Source organism: Monodelphis domestica, chromosome 3 (assembly GCF_027887165.1).
Source record: "Monodelphis domestica isolate mMonDom1 chromosome 3, mMonDom1.pri, whole genome shotgun sequence".
NCBI lineage: Eukaryota > Metazoa > Chordata > Mammalia > Didelphimorphia > Didelphidae > Monodelphis > Monodelphis domestica.
Genome location: NC_077229.1, coordinates 363,456,203 through 363,480,892, shown reverse-complemented (window position 1 = coordinate 363,480,892; position 24,690 = coordinate 363,456,203).

Here is a 24,690-nt window from a genome sequence, read left to right as displayed (position 1 = left end):
GATGCTACAATTATTTTAAGAAGTTTTATGATTAAAATTCTCTTGAGATTGTATCTTACCATATATTTATGTATTATTTAATAAAAAGCAGATGAGAGAAAAAGAAGACATCAGTCAAAGGTGTATAACTGCTTTCCCTTCTAAGACCCAGCCTCAAACCTCTTTGATTGGAGTATTCCAACCTCACTGTGGACAAGAGGCTGATTTTTGGAACACCAAGTATTATGAGGGAGTTTAGAAGGGCCACACAATTTGGAGTATTTCCATTTTTTTTCCCTACACTAGCTTAAGAAGCTTGCTTATAGATAAAAAAAACTTGGTCTCCACTCTTAATCAGCATGTGGGTAGGGAGAAGGGAGTTACTGCTCCAATTTTAAGATTAAACTTTTTTTCCTTTAAAATTCAAAGGTTTTCTTGGAGTTCTATAAGATGAGTACATAGTAGTGCTAAGTTTCTAAACAATCTATATTTATCTAGTTGATATTTTTCTTCCAAGTGCTCTCAGTTAGCACTCCTGTGATAGAGGTTTCTAGCCTTAGAACTGAAATTACAGTCTGGAAAATTCATGGAGTCTCGGCCACAGTGGGGGAGGGGCCCCAGGTGATGTTGTGGAATCTTGAGAGAGCAAGAGTTTCTGTTAGAGAGAGGTAGTTAGCTCTCTCTCAATCCTGACACAGCCTATGGAGAGGTCTGGTCAAGACTTTGCTTCTGAGGAATGAGTTACCCCTTCTGGTGACTAGATACCTTTTCCCTCACTGATTCCCAACTGAAGGGGCAGTTTGAGAAGACACCAAGCAGCTGACAAGATCACCTCACAGCTCCTGGTGCCCTGGGTCTGATCTGTGCCCATGGACCAAGACCAGGGCCATCCAAGCCTGAGTCTCTCAGGGGCCCACGGCTGCCAAGGCTTAGGTTCCCCAACTCGAGAAAGGAGGTAAGGGTAGCTAGAATATGGATGCCTTTTTCCCTCTTCCCTCACAAAAAACCCTACCAGCAGACCTTTTCCTGTGTTATTTCCAAATTGATTCAGTTAGAATAAAGTTTGTTGTTTTCCCCAACTGACACCAGTGTGAGTAAGAAACAGTTCCAACTTGAGGGGGAAGGGTAACTCTCTCTGTCTCATAGAGCAGGGAACCTCTATACATTTGTAGTAGAGGGAAGTCAAGAGGCAGTTTGGGGTTGAGCAGCCATAGCTGAGGGGAGGCTGAAGGGGGAAATACTCCCTCTCTCCTCTCCCTTGGCCAAGTTAAAGAGCAGCTGGCTCCCCCTGAACCCCAATTTTAGAGGGGAGGTCTCCACTCTTTCTCCCTCTGTCTCTTTACCACCAGATTTAACCCTCTATTACATTCCTACATACCAAGGAATGAATAGGCTACAGGTAATTGAATACTTAGGTACTTACAGGAATGCATTAACTGGAATTCTCCTCCCCTTTACACTGTCTACAAGCTATTAGTTCTCAACCAGTGTTTATAGGATATTCAAACAAAATCTCTAGAGTGCTCTTAGTTATGCTAAGAAATTCCAGTGGTTTTTCTACACCACAATTCAGGTCCAATAACTTGACCTGTCAACTTCATAGACATAAAGAAAATTTCCTATAAAAATATCATTGAGTGCCTCCAAAGAAGGAAAAATATAGTCTAGTTCTTCCCATGGTAATAACCTCTTTTCATATGATTGAAAATAGCCAAGGATTTATTGTATCTGTAACATTAAGGTTCTTTATTTCTTATATGAGCTTATGCTTTCATATTTACAATAATAAATTTTTCTAACACAATAGCTTTTTATCTTGACTGGCAAAATTGTACATGCTATTCTTATGAATCAAAACAGATTCATCTGAAATTGAGCAACTTTTCAATGAATTTGTTATTTATAAAATATAGGAAAAGGAATAAAATTGAAGTGATTCACATAGAATAAGAAAAATATGGCAAAATTCTTCATATGCATTTTAGAATAAAAGCTCCAAGGTTTACATATAAAGCTTTATAATCAACATTATTTAATAGTCAATGTGCAGTGTAAATTTCACTAAAATCTTTTTTTCCTTTCTCTAGTTTTAATATATGTATTAATAACAGCATAAGATGAATTGTACCTTGTAAATGCTTTACACGGATTTTGGTGAAATACAAAGTTCCATTTGTAATGCAATTGGACAGTAAGCTGTGAATAACTTCCAGGCAGTTAAGCTAGGCCAATAAAAAATCCTGACACATTAACTTGAGAATATGTGTTCATTTTCTTTTTCTTCCCAAACATTTATTCAAATAATATTTAATATCTAGTCCTTTATGACAATCTCAGTGGAAATTGTGATACATAAACTTAAAACAAAGTTTCATTTTAAGTATTCAATAGCTTTTCTGTTTGCTAATAAAACTATCATATGTATTTGTAAAGTTTAGAAAATAGCAATCCTGAAAAAATAGTATTTCAAATAAAATATTTCAGTGTTTATTATAACCTGTGTACTTGGGTCTGAGCAATGAGTTTTACAAAGATCTAAAAGATGGATAAGAAGAATTTCATAAAGAAGAAGAAATGTTAATAGAGAAAAGATAGATACATGAAAAGCTAGTTGCCACAGTCTCTAGTAAACACCCCAAACATATTAATAAATTATGTTTCTAAAGGAGATATTGGCCATAATAGATGGGATCAGAATTAGTGATAAATAGATTAATTGAAATTTTCTAAGAGCTTATATATTGAATCCATACCTTTGAATCCACATAGGAAAGCTTTTCTTTTAAGTATGCATTAAAATGATGTAAATTTGCCTTTATTACAAAATTCCTCAAAACCTAGCACTTTCTTATAAACCAGTTAGCTCATCTGATAATCACAGAAACTCTGTAAGATATTTGCTGCTATTGTTCTAATTTTACAGTTGAGGAAACTAAAACCCCACCAAAATAACCAACTTGCCCAAGACTACATATTTATTGGGATCCAGTCTTCTAAATATACCTGACTTTCCAGTGCTAAAGATCTATCACTTTGGTTACTTTGCATTATGATAAAGCATAGATTTATATAGTTAGGTGGTTCCTTAAAGAATATCTAGTCAAATCTCTTATTTCACAGATAAAACTAAAACCCAGAAATGTGAAATGGTTGGTGAAATTTCAAAATAAAAATATATTTCACCAATAAATATTGTGGTAAAAGTTCACAATATCTATCAAAGACAGCCAGGATTCAAAATGAAGACTTCTGACTCAAAATCCAATTTACAATGCATTCTATTGATTCCCTATTATATTTTTCTTGTCATCATTCAGTTGTTCAATCACATCTGACACTATAACCAACAGATTACAACATGTCCAGCCCTTTTATCCTCCTGTTTTTGTCTATCCAAGTTCATGTACCTTGCTTCCATGACACTAAATATCCATCTCATCCTCAGTCATCCCCTCTTTTTTTTGGCCTTCATTCTTATCCTACATCATATTCCCTTCCAATGAGTTCTTTTTTTATCATGTGGCCAAAAACATTGAATGAAACATATTAACAACACATTCTTTTGATATTTTTAATAGCTAAGATGGAATTCTATCACCTCTACTACTCGCCTTATTGTTAGGCATGTTTCCTAAGGCCTACTTGACTTTATTCTCTAGGATTTCTGGATATAGATCAGTAACCAAACTATCATTTGGTTAATGATATTAAGATCTTTCTGTATAATTCTTTGTGTTTTTGCTATTTCTTAGTCTCTTGTACTTCTAAGTCCCTATCATGTTTGTCTTTTATCATATACACTTTGCATGAAACATTCCCACTATATCTAACTTTTGGGGGGAGAGATCTCTTGTCTTTGCCATTCTTTTTTCCCCCTTCTATTTATTTGCATTGCTCATTTAAGAAATTCTTCTATCTTCTTGCTATTTTCAGGAATTCTGCCTATGGTTGTTTATACCTTTTCCTTTCTCCTTTACCTTTCACTCCAATTCATTGCTCAGCTATTTGTTTACTTAAACCTTTAGCTTCTGTCTTATAATTTATATTAAGTATCAGGGCTAGGCAATTAGAGTTAAGTGACTTGCCCAGGGTCACAGAGCCAGATACTTATCTGAGACCAGAGTAAAAACTGAGACCTCTGATCTCCATACTTGTTGCTCTATCCACTGATCCATGTAGCTGCCCAACCTCTGCTAGTATTAAAGCTTAAATAAACAAAGAGTCATTTTGGTTTTCCTTGCTATTCTTTTTCTTTGAAATGCTTTTTGTTACTGTCTCATATACAATATTGTGAACTTCTGTTTGTAGTTCTTCAGGCACTTTTTCTACCAGATCTATTTTCTTAAATCTATCATTTCCTATTCATATTAATAATAAATATAATGTAGGTCGTACCTATAAAGTCTCATAGTTTCTTCTACTTCTTTCAATTTAAGTCTGGCTTTGGAAATAAGCTAATGATCATTCATAGTCAGCTCCAGGTCTTGTTTTAAGTGACTATATAGAGTTTCTCCATTTTTGGTTGCAAAACATTTATAATCCGTTTGACTTTAATATTAACCATCTAGTGATATTCATGTGTAGAATTACTTTTTAAAGTATGGAAAATAATGTTTGCTATGACCAGAAAATTATCTTGACGAATCTATGAATCTCTGTCCTGCTGTATTTTGTATTCAAAGGTCAAAATGGCCTGTTATACTAATTAACTTTTGATTTCCTACTTTAGCATTCAAATTCCCTATGATGAATGTGAAATTTTTTTTAAATGATGTTATTTCTAGAAGGTTTTGTACTGATTAACTTTCACCTCTTTGGTATTAGTGGTTAGATGGAGCAATGAGATATTACTGTGTTGTTGAAAATTTTGCTTTGGATTCGATCAGATATCATTCTCTAGAAAAGTATTGCTTTTCTCACCTTTTTTTTTTTACTATCAAGACTATTCCATTTCTTCTGAGAGATTCTTGCCCACAGTAGCATATATAATGTTCACCTGAATTAAATTCACCCATTCCAGTCCATTTAATTTTATTGACACCAAAGTTGTCAATGTTTAATCTTTTCACCTCCTATTTGATCACATCTAACTTACCTTGGTTCATAGATCTTGTACATTCCATATATACTACTTATATATCATCACCAGATATATCTGCATCTCAGTTTTCTTTTGGTTTTGACCAGCTAATTCATTTGTACTGAATCTGGGGATGCAGGTGTTATATTTAAATAGTTGTCTGCCATAAAATGTAATAATTAAAATGGTTGAGGTCATAAACTGTAGTGATTAAAATAGTGGAAGACTATAAATTGTTGTAGATAAAAGAGTGGATGAGTAAATTGTGACTGCAAAAAATTTGTTTTCACTACAGTGTCTTGTTTCAAATCAATATATAAGGTGGTTGCCAGGGAAATATTCCCAATTATGAATATACCCAAATCAACTGGGTTTTATAGAGATTTTAATTAATAATACAATGAGGAATCAAAGAAAGAGAGAGAGAGAGAGAAAGGCAATAAATGAGAAAAGAATAGGCCGGCCCAGGCAGCCCTGGCCAACGCAGGCCTAAGCCCTAAAAGAAAGAATCAGTCAGTCCTTACTTAATCACTCACCATAAGGTCTGTTCAAGTGAGGATTCAGGGGGATAGAGTCTCCTCAGAGGGAGTTCCAGCCAGAGTCAGCCTCCCTTGAGAGACCTCCTTAGAAATTGTCCTTCTCTCAACAACGTCCTTAGAGACTGTCTCTGAGAGCTCCAGAGATTGTCTCTCAAGAGCCTGTATATCTCAAGAGATTTTTCTCAACAGTCTGTCCTTTTTCTTATATAGCGGGTTTTCTCCTATGTTACCTCCCATAAGTTCTTCCATCTATCAATCACAGTAGACGTTTTCCAAAGGACAGCCCATTATTAGTTCACACCTAAGAAGGTGTGAACTTTTGAGTAATTCACACCAGGGTAGACTAGAATCTCTGAGTAAGTTTTCACCTCTTTGCTCCTTGTAAGTTCACAAGTTGTCTGACCTTTATAGGTATTTAGCACCCTTTTGTCCCAATTATTCAATAAAGCCAAAATAGGCATAGCTTAAGAACTTTTGTCCTACTATAAGTATGGGTTTAAGTACTTTCATTATTCTGCAAGGAGTTTTCTTCCCTAAAGCAGTCTTAAGTAAGGGTGGAATAGAGGTCTTCCCATTTATGATCTAAGTAGAGTTCTCACATTTTAGATCTAAGTAGCTTCATTGTTTAAAATGGGGAATGGTCTTAACCCAATGTTCTAAGGTAGAGTCTGAGAATCTTTTAACATTCACAAGTCTGAGAAATTTCAAGATTCACAGGGGCCAGAGGGAGGATAGATAGTTGTCCTCCACTCTTCCCCAGCAGTGTTTTGCTTTCCACCTGAAGTGTTCTTTTCTCAGTGTCATATCTTTTATCATTTAAATATTGTTGATGTGTTTTCTTGGCAAAAATACTGAAATGGCTTGTCACTTGTTTCTTCAGGGGATCACTTTTTTTCAGAATTCTTTAATATGAATGGGAAAATAGCTGAGTAGTGCATGAAATTTTATCATTCACCTAATATTATGTATGAACAACCAAAAATAATTCTACAGATACAATGCTAAGAGCTGCAAAAACAAGCAAGGGTCCAGAGTGAAGCTGAACAGTCTGGGAAAACTAGAAAGGATGGCTTCTGACTTCCCTGTGCCCTTGGGTCAGAAAAAGAGCAAACAGAGAAGAATCAACAAAGTAACCCCTGAGAGTAGAATTGACAGCTTCACCTTGTTTGCATGTATCCCTAAGGATACCCATGGAATCCTCAGGCCTAGGGCTCTGGGAGTAGCTGTGTCTGTTGGCTGGTTGTGCCTTGGCTTAGAGACTCCTGCTAGCCAGAACTTGGAGATTGAAGAAGTGGACACATTGGAATCTGCTGGTGCCAGGCCCTTCTCTGACCTAGTATGCAACAGAAGGAAAGGAAGAGTGAGAAAGGAATGTTCACCAGTGAGTGTGGCTACTGAGGGACTAGGGTACTGTCAGCTCTGGTCACTGCCTGGACACTAGTTAAATGCCACTCTAATTAAAAGCCCTTCACTATGTTACCCCCATCATCTTAAAGCTAGACCTGCTCAGACCCTTTTCTTGTGAAACCAGTTACATTATTCCTGCTGAGTCTCTTGGTTGGACAGAATTGACCTCATTCTTGAGCAGAGATATGTTTTATAGATACCAGGAGTTATATGAAACTGGTGGCCAGCCTCTTCCTGGAGCCTGGGAGCCCTGAGATCACTGGTATCCTCCTAGAGTACACTTGTGTGGTCAGTCAATGGTTGGGGCAGATATAGATCAAAGTGTGTTTTCAAACAGAATAAGGAGGTACAATTTATATTGAATTCATACAACTAGATAATTATAACAAAAAATAAATAAGAAATTAAAGAGATTAATAGAATTTTAAATAAGCTAAATATGACAGATAACTGGAAAGCCACCACATACCTTCATGGGGTTAGTGATGTAAGGGGTAAAATTTAGATATGGACTGGATATATATTATAGTTGGTTGCCCGGGATTCAAATTCTAAATTCCACTGAAAATAATTAAGTCAGAATGGGATATATGGTGGTTTATTTACAATAGAGGGAAAAATTTAAGGGAAAGAGAGAGAGAAGGAAAGAGAGATGGCTGTTCTGGCTTGGTCTGAACCAGGCAGGAGGTCAGAGGCCTCTTCCAAGATGAGGCATCTCTCCAGAGGCTAGTGATTCCAGAAAACCAAGGGAAAGAAAGTCCAAAGAGATGGGCCACTCCAGAGGGTGGTGCCTCCAGAAAATCCAAGTAAAGGGGAGTCAACCTTTTCAGTCCCCACATGACAGTGTAAGGGAAGTAATCTGAGGTATCACGCTTAAGCTCCTCCACGATCAAGTTCACAGACAACTCCCCATCACAGGAAGTGATGCAAAATATAAAGACAGTACTTTATGTCACTTCTTGTGTCTTAAATATACCAATAGTGATTCAAACTTGGCTTTGGATGGCCCAAGGGTTCAGTCAGTTATTCCTGATTTGTCACTTGCTAGCACATGCAGGTAATAGACCTTCCTCCCCCACACTTAATCCTTCAGTGGGGGGTGTATACATTCCTGTTTTATAAAATTCTAAAGACTAAGCAGGGTGGAGTAAATCTAAAATTCACAATTTACCCTGATGATGATTGCAGGACTAGTCTCCCCAACTGATCACTTAACATAATCATCTTGTACCTCTAAAATATTCTAACTCCAAGTCCATACAAAATTTCACCTTCTAGGAGGAAACTACAATAGTTAGAGATAAGAGAGAAATAGAAGAGAGAAAGACAGTAAAACCAACGTTTTTCTGGGTGCATTGACAAAAACCAATTAGGAGGCCATCCCCTTTGGCATGAGTGTGCATTCAAAATAAATGTTCAGGCAACCTTCATTTCAATCAACCACACCCCAAAGTTCATTCTGGATCTTCTTGATGTAGTGTAGGTTTTGCAGGCATCTTTCTGAAAAAAGTTCATTCTTTGGATTTTAGGAGTTAGCAAGCTTCTTTCCTTGAAGATTTTTTTCCTCTCCAACAAAATTTTAAATCTTGGATTTTATAAAAATACAATTCCCCCTGAAGAGGGTGTTGAGAAATATCTGGTTCAGCTCAGAATGCAAAGTAGAGTTATGGGGTGTATGAGTCAATCTAAGTCAATTATCAAAAGAAAAAACACAAAAGAAAACAAATGGAAGAAAAATTAAGCTTTTAGGAAAGAGAAAAATTCAAAATCAGAAAAAATATCAAAAATCTATGTATGTAAAATTTGAGTAAACAATAATAAATTTATAACAGGTCCTTGTATTAGGGTCTAATTAAAGTAATTTCTATCCCACAAGTCTGTAGGACAAAATGCAGTAATATTTCACTTACCCTTTTTCAGGAAAGACTATAGTAAATTGCCATACTATAAGAGAGAAAAAAGGACTAAATTTTTCATGTGATAGAGAAATGTCATTCCCTGGTATGATTTTTCATCATTCTCTGGGATAGGGGAAGCCATGATGATAGCCAAACTTCGGTACTTGTCTGTGAGTATTTCACAAAGTGTGTGGATACAAGGTGTCCTACATCCTAAAATATGTCAAGTGTTGCAAACTCAAATCTCTCATTAGGTTCAAGTCCTTCTGTATTGGCTTAGAAGCTCATCAGTCCTACCTGGATTGGTATGATCCTTTTTGACCTTGTGCTCCTTGGCACTGTATAGTGGCTCTTTTGTTCCCTTCTCCTGGAATTAGACACAATCATTAATCACAGTTCCATAACATGTACCAAGAAATGGCAGGTTTCCATATTCTAAAGCTTTTTGGGTATGCATTAATATTATAGCAAATATATATTTTAATATATTACTGCAGAATAAAAAAATAATATTGATTGTATGTACTTTTAAGTACAAGAAATGAGAAAAGGGAAAAAATAAAATATTCTAATTAAAGTAAAAGAAAGGCAATAATAAAATAAAAATTCAGGAATTCAATGTGTTCCCCAAAACAGTATCCACTTGTCTATGGACTATTATCTCCCATACATGTGACAGGATACAATCAATCAGTTTCAGTAGAAGATGCTCTCTTTACATGTGAACAATTAATTCAAGAGTCCTTCTCCTTGACTTTTATAGATGTTGGAATGGTTAGCAATATTTGGAATGGCCCTTCTCAGGAAGGCAAAGTTGCTCCAGTATGCTAGAAGTTCTTGTCTCCTGGGTTCAGGTCATGAAGTGAAGTCTAGTGGTCCTGCTTGTACTGCAGCTCTGTTTGTGCTGTAATTCTTGTATGTAGGTAGCAACAGAAATATCTTCCCCTAATAGTAATATATATATGGAGAAATAGACTTAGGCCTGTATAGGGGGATGTCCAAAAGGCATCCCAAATGGTAATATGTATAGTTCTCCCCTGCCTTTCTTCTAAGTAAAATAGGGCCAGAGGGAGAATTTCAGGCCATTTTAAATGTGTCTCAGAGCATAATTTGACAATCATAGTTTTAAATTCTCTGTTCATTCTTTCAACTTGACCTGAGCTCTGGAGATGATATGGTACATGAAATTTGTGAATTATCCCCAAAGATTATATCTTTTTGGGGATAAAAAATTATCCCCAAGAATATATCTGAGATAAAACAGAGTTGGTAAAATGACTTCCCCTGACTGAATCAATATGTGTTGGCAGGCCAAAGTGAGGAATAATGTCTTTTAAAATCATCTTGGCAACAAAAGTCATTGTGGCAACAAAAGTCATTGTGACTTGGGCTGCCACAATGGACTTCTGGCCATCTGGTCAGTTTATCTTCTATGACTAGACAAAATTTGTAATGTCCAACCTTTCACATTGTCATGAAATCGGTATGCAGGTTCTCAAAAGGTATGTAAGCCAGAGGATACCCACCAATAACTTTGCCACAAAAAGGTGTGTTGGTTATATGTTTGGCAGGTAGAGCAGGCTCTAAACAATCTAGAGGCTATAGTAGTTATAACAGGGGCTATCCATACTCTTTTAAAAGAGTCCACAATGCCCTAGATGACCATTTTTATAAACAGATTGGCAAATTTGGTGATAGAAATTTCTAGGGATCAGGGGGTTTCTTTCAGATGACACCCACACTCCATTAATCTGTTTTGCTTTGAATTTTTGCTTCCATTTCTCCACTTCCTTTTCATTATAGGAAAGTGATAAATGTAAGTCATCTGTGGTAAGTCATCACATTAAAATTAATTCAGGTCCTTCTATGGCCACTAACTTTGCAGAGGTATCTGCCCAGTAATTTTCCCTAGAGACAGGGTCAGTGCCACCTGTATGGGCAGAGCAGTGAACCACAGCTTCAAGAAACTAGAGAGCAGAAAAAAACTGTATTAATAATTACTGCATTAGCTATATATTTTCCAGCTGAGGTTAAAAATCCTCTTTGGATCCATAGCATACCCACTGAATGACAAATGTCAAAAGCATATCTAGAATCTGTATAAACTGTTACCTTTTTTATCCTTGGCAATTATACAGGCATGTTTCAGGGCTATGAGTTCTACACCTTGAACACTTATATTTGAGGACAGTGAGGCTGACCACTCAGTGGCAAATTCTGTGACTATAGCAGCTCCAGTGTAGCTTATTCCATTCCTCATAAAAGAAGAACCATCAGTAAATAAGACGAGATCTGGGTTGTCTAAGGGAGTGTCCAAGAGATCATCTCGAGGCTTTTCTGCCATGGACACTAGTGTTTCAGAACTGTGTAATGGTTCTCCTGAAGTTGGTAAATCTGGAAGCAATGTGGCAGAGTTAAGAATTGTACATTTTAAAGTGATATTTTCGTTGATTAACAAGGTTATTTCATACCTTGTAATTTGCTGATCAGAAAATGCCCGTGTTCTTTGCCTTAGCAACAAGACTTCTACCTCCTGTGGGCACATAATTGTTAATGGGCATCCCAATACTAGATTTTGTTACTAGTAAAGCTGTGGCAGCTATGCCTCTAAGACATGATGGTGCTCCTGAAGCTACTGTGTCTAGCTGGTCTGAATAATAAGCAACTGGGTGCTGAAAAGTTCCCAAAGTTTGAGTTAAAGCACCTGAAGCTACCCCTCTCCACTTATGTACATACAAAGTAAATGGCTTGTAATCAGGTACTTCCAATACCATAGAGCCATCTGGAGCACAAATTATTTTGGTCTGTAGTTTGCATAGTAAATCCCTTCCCAGTAAGTTCGTGAGGGATCCAGGCATTAAAAGAAAAGATTGTTCAATGGTTAAGGGTCCCACATATACCATGCGAGGAGAAAGTTTTCATAACTTTAGAGGTATTCCTGATACACCTACTATGTTTAGAGAGCCAATAGAGTTACATTTTGCATCTGGTTTGCTTACCAAGACTGACTTGGATGCCTCAGTGTCTAAAAGACAATCAAAGTATGAATTTCCCACCTTTAAGGTGACATGAGGTTCCTTACTATGTGTGTGGGAATATATAGGAATAATTGGCATTAAAATATCAGGTTCTGGAAAAATCAAAGATTTCACCCTTTGATTCCAAGGTCTTTACCCCCCATCACACCTTCATAAAGATGCTTGGGCAGTTTTTTGGGATCCTCCATGCTGATGGGTATTTTCACCCTAAGTATAGGGTAGATGAGCTCCATTTTTTATATATTGTTGTAAGGCATTTTGTTGTGTAGTTTCACTTGTCTAATTTTGAGCACTGTCATCATTTTGATTGGCATTATGCTTCCTATAGTTATTATTTCTAAAGGTGCTATTATTTCTTTTTTTCCACAGCCAGGTTCTACAGATCATCATTACATGGCCTCTCTTTCCAAAGTAAAGGCATATTAATAATTTATCTATGGATTCCTGCAAAGGGGCCATGGTCTCTCTCTGATTTTTCAGTTGTCCTTTTAACATTTCAATTTCTTTCTTTGTCTTCCACTGATTTACTGCTTTCCTTAAGTCTTCTTGCATGGCCCTTATAAACGTAAACTGCTACTCTCCTAAATTCCTTGAGGACCATAGAGTTCCATTTTGGACAACTAATTTTAAAGCAGTCTTTTACCACTGAACAACAATTCTTAAAAAATTGTCTACATATTTTTCTAATATCCCTTTCTCTGTATAAATCAAAGTCCATATATATTTTCCCACATCAATAAGTCTGTCCATAAACTGGGAGGGAGTCTCATCAATTTCTTTTTGGGTGCTTTCGAATTTTGACCATGAATCAGGTCTATCAGAGCAAGCTCTCATGGCTCTCAATAATACTTCTCTGGCCTGGTTAGTTTTGTGTAATCTGGTTCAACATTGGGGTTCCAGTGTGGATTTTCAGTTGGCCAATAATTTGCTCCCCTACCTCGCTTCTGATTAGCCTGAGAGATGGCTTTATTTTTCTCTTTGTCAGAAATTTTTCTAATAAATATTCAACATCTATCCAAATGGGGTCAAGATTTGAATATGTTCTACAATTTTTTTAATAATTAATATCAACTCCTCCTCAAATGAGGGAATGTCTTCATTGAATTTATTTAAATCTGCAGGCTTGATAGGTATATGATGTCTTAAAGACACCAAGTCCCCACTTTTATTGAAGGTGGGTACTTCCCTTAAAAGGAATAAAGTTTTATCTGCACTATCTTGTGTTACCATTTCTAGGCTACTTGCTCCATTTTGAATGGGGTGAGTAAGAGAAGGGTAAGAGGTGGGCAAGCTGAGGGGTAGGGGCTATGAACCCTGTGTGCCAGAAGGATGAGAGGTAGGAGCAGCATAGGAAATGGATTGGGCTGAGTGGGAAAGGGTTGTGGAAAAGGAAGAAGGGGCAGGGGCTGGGGGTGGGGGGGATGCAGATGGGGTGGTGCAGGGGCTAGGACAGAGGGACCAGGGAAGAAGTGGTGGGACAGGAGGCATGGGCAGGGGGAGAAGTTGGTTGGGTAGTAGGGGGAGGAATAAGTTGGGTCGGGGAGGACATGGTTTGAGAACTAGGAGCAAAATTGTGTAGGATAGGGCAGGACAGAGATTCTGATAAGAGGTATGGAGAGAGATAAATCTCTCTTACTATGGGGCATTTTTAAGTTCTTTTCAATGCTTTCTATAAAAGTCGTGCTCTCCCCCAAACTCTCCTCCACATTTTCCAGGCAACTTTAGTTATACTCAAAATGAGCTTTTAGTTTCACATTTTGTTGAGTAATAGAAGGAACAAATGGTCTGTTTGAACAGGAAATGTGTTTTATAGGGGGAGACTGACATGGATTTCTTATTTTGTTCTCTAGCATACTTACGGTATTTTCCAGGTGTCTTTTAGAGAAAAAGAGATACAACATTCCACATCCAACAATTACAATCACACACAAGAACACTGTTGAGTATAACCATTACCATACATTCTCTGGGATGAGCCAGTTCAAAGAGAAAAGGAACAATACTTTTTCAAATTTTGTCATGATGTTAGAAAGCCAGAAGCAAGGTAGGCTGTATACTGGCTCTAAACACATTTTCTTAAATTCAATCATTAAGTTGCTATTAATATTCCTTTTGTCAGTAGATGGAGATATTGCCTAGTATCTTATTCTGTTGTATTTGGTAGGGGGTTCTGTGTTTGGGTGTGGTTCTTTTAGAGCCTTAATTCAACTAACTCTTCTGGGTGAAAAGGGCAGAGGAGAAAAACAAAGTCTTTTGCCTGAGGCTGAGTTTTTAGAAAGGCTAATTTTGGAAGGGGCAACAAGGGGAGGCCCAAGCTTATGCAGCTTCTGGTTCAACAAAGAGGTAGTAAGAAAGGGTCTTTGTTGTTGTTGTTGTTCTCTCCTTCCCCTCAGGCTAAAACCACCAGAACAATGTGCTTCCCTCTTTGGGCAAAGCTTCTTCTTTTCATAGCTGGCCTCACCAGGTTTTTTCCTTCTCACTTAAATTTAAAACCTAGTGACACATTGGGGCTTGGAAAAAAGGAAAGTAGACCTCCAGGAGCAGAACAAGCCTAAAACTTTAATATAATCACTCTCTCTAATGAAAAACTCACTGAGCTGACTCACTACCTTTACTCTGGTGGTCTAGCCATTTTTGTTGGGAGAGATTTTGTTTTTTGGCTGCAGGGTAGAATTCTGGCTGGGCAGAGTAGGAATCCTTTCTCCAGGTTTTTCCTCATAGCTAGGTAAGAACATCTCAGTCAGCTAGTACTGCTGGCAAGGGTTGGCTAATTGGGTTGTTTGTTCCCTAAAGCAAGGTGAGAGATTTGGAAACAGCTTCTCCAGGTAAGACCACCAGGCCTTGCTTCTAAGATTAAAAACAGATGTGTTCTATTTATTTTAAGGAGAAAAAGAGAAGAAATGTTTTGCACTCACCTGATCTAGCAGCTTTGTTTGGAACTGCAGAGTTGGTTGTTTAAAAGACTGACTTGAGGAGGTAGTAAAGAGAGAAAGAGGAAAGAAAATTCAGGGAAATTAAGAGTACTTGTCACAACCTTCATGGATTAGCCAGACTGTAAGGGGTAATATTTAGGGTTGGACTGGATATATTTTTAGTTGGTCACCAGGGATTTAAATTCTAAATCCCAATGCAAATACTCAAGTGAGAATGGAATGTATAGTGGTATATTTACAACAGAGGGAAGAAATTAAGGGAATGACACATAGAGGGAAAGAGAGATAGATGGCTGTTCTGGCTTGGTCTGAACCAGGCAGGAGTTCAGAGGTGTCTTCCAAGATGAGGTGTCTCTCCAGAGGCCAGTGATTCCAGAAAGCCAAGGGGAAAGAGAATTCCAAGAGGTGGGCCTCACCACCTTTCTGAAGGCTGGTGCCTTCAGAAAAGTCAAGGAAAGGGGAGTCAACCTTTTCATTCACTACATGACCATCTAAGGGAAACAGTCTGAGGAGCCCTGGAGCTCCTCCATGGTCAATTTTCACAGTCAACTCCCCCTCACAGGAAGTGATGCATAATATAAAGGCAGTTCTTCATGTCACTTCCTTTGTCTTACATGTACCAATGGTACCTCTTACTTGGCTTTGGATGGCCCAGGGAGTCAGTCATTTGTTTCTGATTTGTCACCTGCTAGCACATGTGGGTCGTTGACCTTCTTCTCACACATTTAATCCTTAAGTTGGGGTGTATACATCCTTGGTTCCTAAAATTCTAAAGACTAAGCAGCATATGGAGTAAATCTAAAATTCACAGAACTAAGCCTAGGGATACACATGATTCAAAGATAATTTCTGGTGGAACAACAATGGTATGAGTATTATAAATATTCTACAAAATTCTTGATTTAACACTCATATAGGGTGGAGGTAATCCTGCATTTCTTGAAGGTTGTTATACTAGAACAAAAGATTCACTAGGTATGACGAAGCTGGAAATACCAAAAAAATATAATCTTGGCAACATATTGTGTCTTCTGCCTAAGTATTAATATATCTAAATATAGTCCCAGTAATGTATGTTAACTGAGAACCAGACTGACTAAACTAATTAAATAACATTCTGATAGTAACATGAAGAAACATGCCCAATATTACAGTTCTAACGTAGTTAGGAATTGTTCATTTGTTTTTTTTTAGAAAAAAAGATGGAAATATACATTAAGACCTACAAATCTGTTCATCCTCATTGACCTAGGTATCCTGTTACTCAGATTAAGCCCTAATGGCATTATTGAGAGGGTAAAAAGTTGCTTATGTATGAAAATATTCATGGAAGCTTTGTTTGTAATGGCAAAAGAACATGCAAATAAGAAGACTACTATGACTGGGAAAAATGTTTGAAGAGATTACAATATTTAAATGTAATGGATTGCATTTTGTTATTAGCAATGAAAAAAAATTGAAAAGATAAACAAAATAAAGGGGGAAATGAAAAGAAAAGAGAATAAGAATAATTCCTAATATGATTACATTAAAAATACAATCACAAAATTAAGAGGAAAAAAGTATCAAAGTAAAACAAATCTAAAGGGAGCTTGAAAATATGGGATGTTTACATTAGCACACACATATAATCTTTGTATTTTTAAACAAATTGTAAGCAATATGGGTTTTGTCTTTTTATGTCATTTAGTGCATAATTTTATTCATTTTTTATTTAATTATCATTTATAGCTGTTTGTATTTATTATTAAGTATGTAACTTAAAAAATGTTGTCAAAAATAACATTTAAAATTAATCTTTACTATGACCTGTCAATTTTGTGTCACCTTGCACAGCAAAGATCAAAGTTTTTATTTAGCTACTGAATATTCTTTGCCAAGATAAGGCAGTGATCCAGTGATTTATTTCAACAGTATCATAGTAGGAATTTTTCAAGGAATTTAAACTTAGTAATATCTCATCAATTGTTAATATTCTTTTTTCTACATATATTTTGCATTGCTTTGTACATTATTTGTATTTGAGCATATATCAAATTCCATCTCCTAATCCCAATATAAGAGCCTAAGAGTGGAAGTGTTATTTGGTTACATATATAGCCCAGAATAGATGCTTAATAAATCTGTGAAATTAAACTGAATTAACATCACTTCTAAATTTTTCATCAATCTCTGTCAACAAATATACTGCTTTCTAAGTGGTTATGAATATATGATTTGGCTAAACACAATGATGTCAGTTGAAACTGGCTTAAACATGGTTCTCAAAAACAACTTTACAAAAGGAGTCATTTTCCATTTCTCAAAATCTACTTTCATAAATGCACTTGATATGCTCCTTTAGGAATACAAACAAGTAATGTTCATGATCTTGGAAGTACTACATGGGCTTTATGAAGAGTAGGTCTAGCTATGTCTACATCCAGCAATTACATGAAAGCTGGAATACTATAAAGTGTTAGTTTTACAGACATGAATTAACAGTAGTTTGCAAAGACCACCATATGATATCTTAGGGCATGTTAAACAAAATGCTTTCAATCATTGTATTTCTGATATATAGAACACAGACAGGTTAAATGCTGTATGGTTTCAGAAAATCAAGTGCTTTCTATAAAATTATTAGACTAATCAGTTAAATTCATGGCTGTGTGGGACTCAATATTTTTTAAGCATTTATTATGTACTGTTCATTGTGTTGCTAAAAAGGGCAAACATTCCCTCCCCTCAAAGAGCATATCATCTAATGAGGGGGACAACATGTCAACAAATATTTACAAATCAAACAATATACAAAATGAAGAGGAAAATAATTAACAAAGGGAAGACAGAATTTAGACTGTTGGAAAAGGCTTCCTATTAAAAATGAGATTTTATTTAAGACTTAAAAATGAGGTTATTCAGTAGGTAGAGTAGAAGAAGAGAATATTCAAGGTATGAGGGGCAACAAAAAAATCATACTGCTGAGCAATGGAATCTTTTGATCAAGAAAAAGACAAAAAGCTTTATTCAAGGAAGAAAGAAGAGGTCAAAGTTACTGTATCAGAATAGTGGTAGAGAGGAAGGTATAAGATGACTGGAAAAGTAGGAGGAGACTGATATAAAAGACTTTGACTGTTAAGTGGAATGTTTTTTAAATTAATTGTGGAGAAAACAGGAAACTAAGAGTTTAATGAGGGGAGTGAAAAGATCAGACTTTCACTTTAGTGAAAAGTCACTTTGCTGGTTAAAAGGAGGATGAATTACAGGAAGGAAAGACTTGAAGAAAATTGATCTTCTAACAAGCTATTCCAATAATACAGGTATGAAGTGATGAGAGTCTACACTAGCAAGGTCATAGTGTCAGAAGAGAGAAAGAAAGGGCAGCTAAGGAACTCGGTGATTTAAGAGCTATACCTAGAAATGGGAGGTTCTGGATTCAAACCTGACCTCAGAAGTTTCTTCGTTGTGTGACTGGGTAAGTCATTTAACCCCCATTGCCTAGCTCTTACTTACTGCTCTTCTGCCTTTGAAGTTGTCCAGAAGCTTCACAAAAGTTTCCAGTGGGTAAAACACTAAGAAAGGGGAACCAAGGCCCAAGAGGAAAATGGGTGATGGATAAAAGTCTAAGGGAGGAAGAGTATAAGGAGAGAAGAAAGACATAAAGATAATGAAAGTTCCAACAAGAAGCAGTCAGACAACGAGTTAGCTGTGGTGGTTATGAGTTATGAGCTCTTATGGTGTAGAGCTTCCATGGCATAGAGCTCTGGTGGTGAAGAGCTTCTGTCTTAGTCTGACATACTAGTGATTTTATTGGGGGTAACAACAGTATAGAGGGAAGGGAAAATGATAATTAACAAGTGGTTTGATACATTAATATTATGAGGTAATCTTCACAAGATGCACACTGCAGGATACTAAGACAAGAGGCAAAGCTAACGTCCAAATCAGGAGTTCATATGGCCTAAGGCATCTAAGCTTGTTTGATATCAATGTTAATTATTACTTGCAAAACCAGAAGACTGAGATAACTAGCCAGTATTCTTGAGTGTAGTCTCAGAGAGGGGCTAGAAATTTGACAAGATTAAGGTTCAACTTAACTCAAAGTTACAAAGACCACTCATAAGAAAAAAGATGAGTCAATTTTTGGGCACCCCTAAAATATTATCAAGATTAGTATATGCCTGGACTCCTACAATCTTGGAAAGAATACACAGTATTGATTCTAAGATGGAAAGTAAGTTAAAAACAAGAAAAAAAGAAGAGAGTCAAAAGTGTTATATGGGCGATAATGCAATAGGCCCTGAAAACAGGAGGATAATTCCCAGATTGTGATCCTGAGGAAATCAGGGTATGATATTGCTCTCTATAATGATAGAAAAGATAGCAGTGGTCAAGAGTTAGGGCAAGATAATTACTTCTGATTTAGATATGCTTTGATTAAGATGTCTACTAGACATTCAGTTAGAGATTTTTGAAATGCAATTGAAGATCTGAGAATCAAAGTCAAGAGAAAGTTTGGAGAATATATGTGAAAATTACCAGTACAGGGATACAAAGATCAAATAAAAGCTGGTCTCTGTCCTCATGATCTATATAACATAGTAGTAAGAATTACATAGATATATCAGCTATAATCAAAGATAAAAATGAATACACATGCACACCAGACAAAATCAAGATGCTCCACATGTTTTCTTATTGGAAAGATGATTTTTGATAGACAAGCCAGGAGAAAGCTTGGGGAGAATCTATTATTTGTGTTGGAGGTAGGGATCCTGAAGGATATTTCAACAGGAAAATAAAAGGAGTTGGCAGTTCCCATATACAAATAGCATCCAGAAAAGAAAGTACAGAGATAGAAAAAGCATAATACATGTAATATCAGTGAATAATCAATTTTAATAAAAGCATAGAGGACAGTAGTTAATAAGACTCCAAAGTTAAGAAAAAGATCATGCAGATCCCTGAAAGCCTTTTAAGAAGTATGACATTCATGTGCTATTTCAGAGAGGAACAAATGAAGGAACTTTGACAGGCGGGCAATGTTAAATAATCATTATTATGATCAAAATGTTCTAATTTTCCCACTAAACTTCTACTAAAATTTCTCATTATGATGACTGAGTTGTTCAACACAGTGTTGGTAGAATCTCATCAAATAGGAAATACTTCCCAGTTAGTAACAGGAAGGCACTTATATGTTTTGTTATCTGAGTAACACACAAGTTAAATATGAGGATATGCATCTACAAATTAGTCATAAGATGATGAACATATTGTCTACAGCACTTCTCAAAGATACATTGCAGAAGAATTGTGATCTACATGGGAAAGAGAGAGATGACATTATTTAGAAGACTGACTATTGACTAGGTATGAGCAAGGTATGGATTTATATCGCATTTTTGACACTTGCTAGCTATGTGACTATATATAAGCAAGACACTTATTTATATATGACCTTTCAATTTACTCTATTGTAAAATGAAAAAAGAAATAACTCTAGTTCTACAACAATGAATTGTTCTGAGGCTCTGATGAGCTTATATAAAGACATGTGTGAGTAATAGTATTGGTGGAAGGAAAACAAATTATTCAATTGGGACCCAGAGTTTATTATAGCTTTGCATATGGATCACCTTAGATTATTGTTTTCTGCAGAGGGGTTATTTTTCATAATCAATGATACTTATATTATTATTGATGACAATATTCTCCTGGGTCTTCTCACTTCTCTTCACTTCAGTTTATGTGTTAATAGTTTTTTTCTAAAACTACTCCCTTCATTATTTCTTACAACACAGTAGTATTTCATCACCATCTTTCCTCAGTTAGTGAGATATCTTAATTTCCAATTAGTTGAAACCACAAAAGTACCTACTACAATCATTTTAGTGTGTATAAATCCTTTTCTTCTTTCAATGATTTCTTGGTGATGTAGACTTGGTTTTGTCAAAGGGTATGAATATTGTGATAGCCCTTTGGCAAAGTTGAAAATTTTTCTTCAAAATAGTTGGACCAGATTACAACCTTATCAACAGTGTACCTATTTTTCCACATCCCTTCAGCATTTATCACTTTCCTTTTCTTTAAAGATATTCTTTTATATTTTCATTTCCTGGATTCTTTGAGATATAATAAATTAAAACAATTATCTGACTTTAATGAAAATATTTCATCCTTTTCTCTTTAGTACCTTATACACAAGTCCTCTGTATAATGCTCAATATTATATTAATTCCATAGTTATAATCATACAAATAGATACATATTTTTCTTTTCTCCTTATGCACCTTTATTCAGGATGCTTTTTCCATTTATGAGTTTAAATACTATTATTTGCATTCTTATTGCTAATCTTCACCCACCTGCCATGCTGATCACCATTATTTCTGAAAAAGATTTAATTTTTAAACATGTCCAAAAATTTATTTTATGGAACTTATATATGAATCAGAGGTGAGTTTCCTCTAAAATAAAAAACAAACAAACCAGGATTTTTCCAAAAATGGCAAAAAAATAAGTCATATATTTTCAGGTAATGGGAATAATTTTCTCTCTGCACCAGGATTACTACTTTCTGTTTATAACTTGCGATTTTTCATAGTTATACTGGAAATATATATATATATATATATATATTTCTTTTTTTTCTTTTGGTCTTATTTATATATTGTGCAAGGATAATGTGTTCACTTACGAAAATGGACAAAACCAAAATATTTCTATTAGGTAGATGAACATCATGACATCTATCATTTCAAATTGTTTTGTTTTACTACCATACATGCTGTCAATTATAGTGCAGTGTGAAAAAGATAAGTATATACATGGGTAGGCATGTGTGAATGTGTCCACATAACTCCTTTTATGAATATCTTCAAAGATGCATTGAATTTGGATTCTTTCCTCAAAATCCTTATATGTTTTGCCAACTGACTAATGAAGAGTGTGATGGCAGCATGCTAGCTTCCCCCAAACCTATGTCAATCATTTTTTTATTGTGAAATCTGTTTATTTGCTAGCAGATTTTTTAAAATGATTAATGTACTATCTGTGGTTTAAGTATCCATAGAGATTCAGAACACCATACAAAGTTTTACAGGTGTTCATAAATGAGTCCCTCCCCACCCCCTAGCTATCACCATATAGATTCTATCCTGGGATTAGTGCATTGCTCGTTAGAATAATTGTAAATGGAGTATATTGGAATGAGATTGGATACATGTAAACTACATTTGTTAGAGATTCTCCCTGGTAACTATATCATGCCTTATCTCCCATATTTTTGAAAACCTATTGTTTGGGCAAATTGAGATAGTATAAAAGGAAAACATTTCATCTTTCTCTGTTTGCCCTCAGAAGCTATCCAAGTAGCATTTGACTATGATGTTGGTTTTACAATTGTGTAATAGTGCTTGTTCCAGTCTCCTAGACACATTCTTTGTTCTTAGGCTCAGAGTTGATATAATGGATCTGAAATGGATGCATTTTTCTCATGGAGCAATTTGTGTCTCTTTGGTATTATTATGATGGTTTTTATCTTTCTAGTGAATAATTCATCTGTTTGTTTCATTTCTATGTTTTAAATCTTATTCATCATCCTTTTCCTTACAATAGTTCTTCTCTTATTGCATTGGAGCAGCCAATATTTTTTAATATTCTCTGTGCATTTTAAAAATATCATAGTGACATTATTTGTACATGACAACTCCATCACTGCTCTATTTCCTCAGACTAGAAGTGGACAAAAGCATCATAAATAGAAAGTCATCGAATTGGAGTCTTTTCACTGTAAATTCAAAAAACAAGCTCAAAGGAATGGAATGATTCAGGGGAGACCATGAAAGAAAGAAGAACAAAAATTTCATTTAATGGTTGTTCTTGTCCTCCCTGTGTGGATTTTAATTTCTAAAATGAATCTAGTTACTTCTGGAAGTTCATTTTAAGAAATTCCTTACCTTTCATCTTAGAATCTATACTAAATATTTGTTCCAAGACAGAGGAGTGTTAAGGGCTAGGTAACTGGAATTAAGTGACTTGCCTCAGGTCATACAAGTAGGAAGTAACTGAGACCAGACCTTAAACCAGTGCCTCTTGTCTCTAGTTCTGACATTCAATCCACTGAACTACCTAGCTGCACCATTGAAATCTATTTCTCCTTCAGACATTTTTGCAGGCTGAAATTTTTTTTAATTTCATTTATTTTATTTTATGCAGGCTGATAACTCTTATAGGAATTTATCCAGAAGTCTCCAATCTTATCAGAAATAATTTACTCCTTCCTATTTCTTTACAGTGATGAAAATTCCTGGTTGTGGAATACTTGATACCATCAGATTTCTTCATATATTGATTATTTTTACTGAACTGTTTCACCCAACCAAATACTTTTTATTCTTTATTTTTAATGATATCTCCTTTGGACAGTTAGAGAAAAAGATAACTTGGAAATTTGAGGTAATATACAAAGAAACATTATTTAAAAAATTAGTTCTAAGTAAGAAGAGTTATAATTCCCAAGTGGCTAAATCAACACAATTATTCATACTATATATCTAGATTCAGAAAGATATGATTAAAGAAATGAAATTCATTAAGTGATTTTAAGTGACTATTATAACATTTATAAAATTTATTATTATATAATTGTGTCAAGTTGTTTTATGGGCAATAAAATTTCAACTTATTGAATTGTATTTTTAATAAAAAGAAATTATTGAAATGACCTGATAAAATTTTATTGTTATATTATTAAAAATAAATATAATACTATATCTCACTTATTACATTGGCTAACATGCCTGAGAATGAAAAAAATTAATACTAAGGAGGATCTGAAAAAAAATAAGAACATATATGCATTATTGGGTGATTTGTGAATTGGTCTATGCATTCTGAAGACTATTTTTTAAATTTAACCAAAGGGTATAAAATATTGTGAATACCATTTGACCCAATAATACCATCATTATATCTATATCCTAAAGAGATTTTTGAAAAAAAATAATTTATATGCATGAAAACATTTATAGTAGCCCTTTTTATGGTGGCAAAGAATTGGAAATTGAGAGGATATGAGTCAATTGGAGAATAATTGAACAAGTTGTGGTATATGATATGCGATAGAATATTACTTCTCTATAAGAAATAATGAAAAGAATGGTTTCAGAAAAATAAAAACTGGGAAGACTATGTGAACTGATTTAAAGTTAATTAATCAGTAACAAAGATGTAATTATGGTCAGCTGTGAAAGACTTAACCACCCTGATCAAGACAATGACCCAAGATAACTGAAAGGATTCACAATGGGAAAAAATCTATTTCCTTAAAAAGAACTGATGGAATCTGAGTACAGACTGAATATTTTTCACTTTTCTTTATTTTTCTTGGAAGTTTTATTTTTATTTATTTTATTAAATATTTCTATATTTTTAAAAATATTACTATTTTTAAAATTTAGATCTGCAAATTATCTCCCTCTGATATTTCTTACTTTCTAAAGGGGTAGTAGAACACTAATAAAGGGCTTCCACAAAAAAGGGAGATAATTTTCAAATCCAAATTTTAAAAAGTGATATATTTTTTAAATATTACAAATTGGAAATATGTAATGAAATAAAATTTTAAAAAACTTATAAAAAGCCTTAGGATTCCTTTAATCTTTTCAATGCTGTGTAAATATAAGCAGATATTTGGATGTCAAAATTGTTTTAAAAGAGGTTTATAGAATGATTTTAATATAGAGCAGCACTTATATGAATACAGGAAGTTTATTTTTTCTGCAGTATTACAAAAACAATATCTTCATTTGACTTTTTTCAATTACCAAG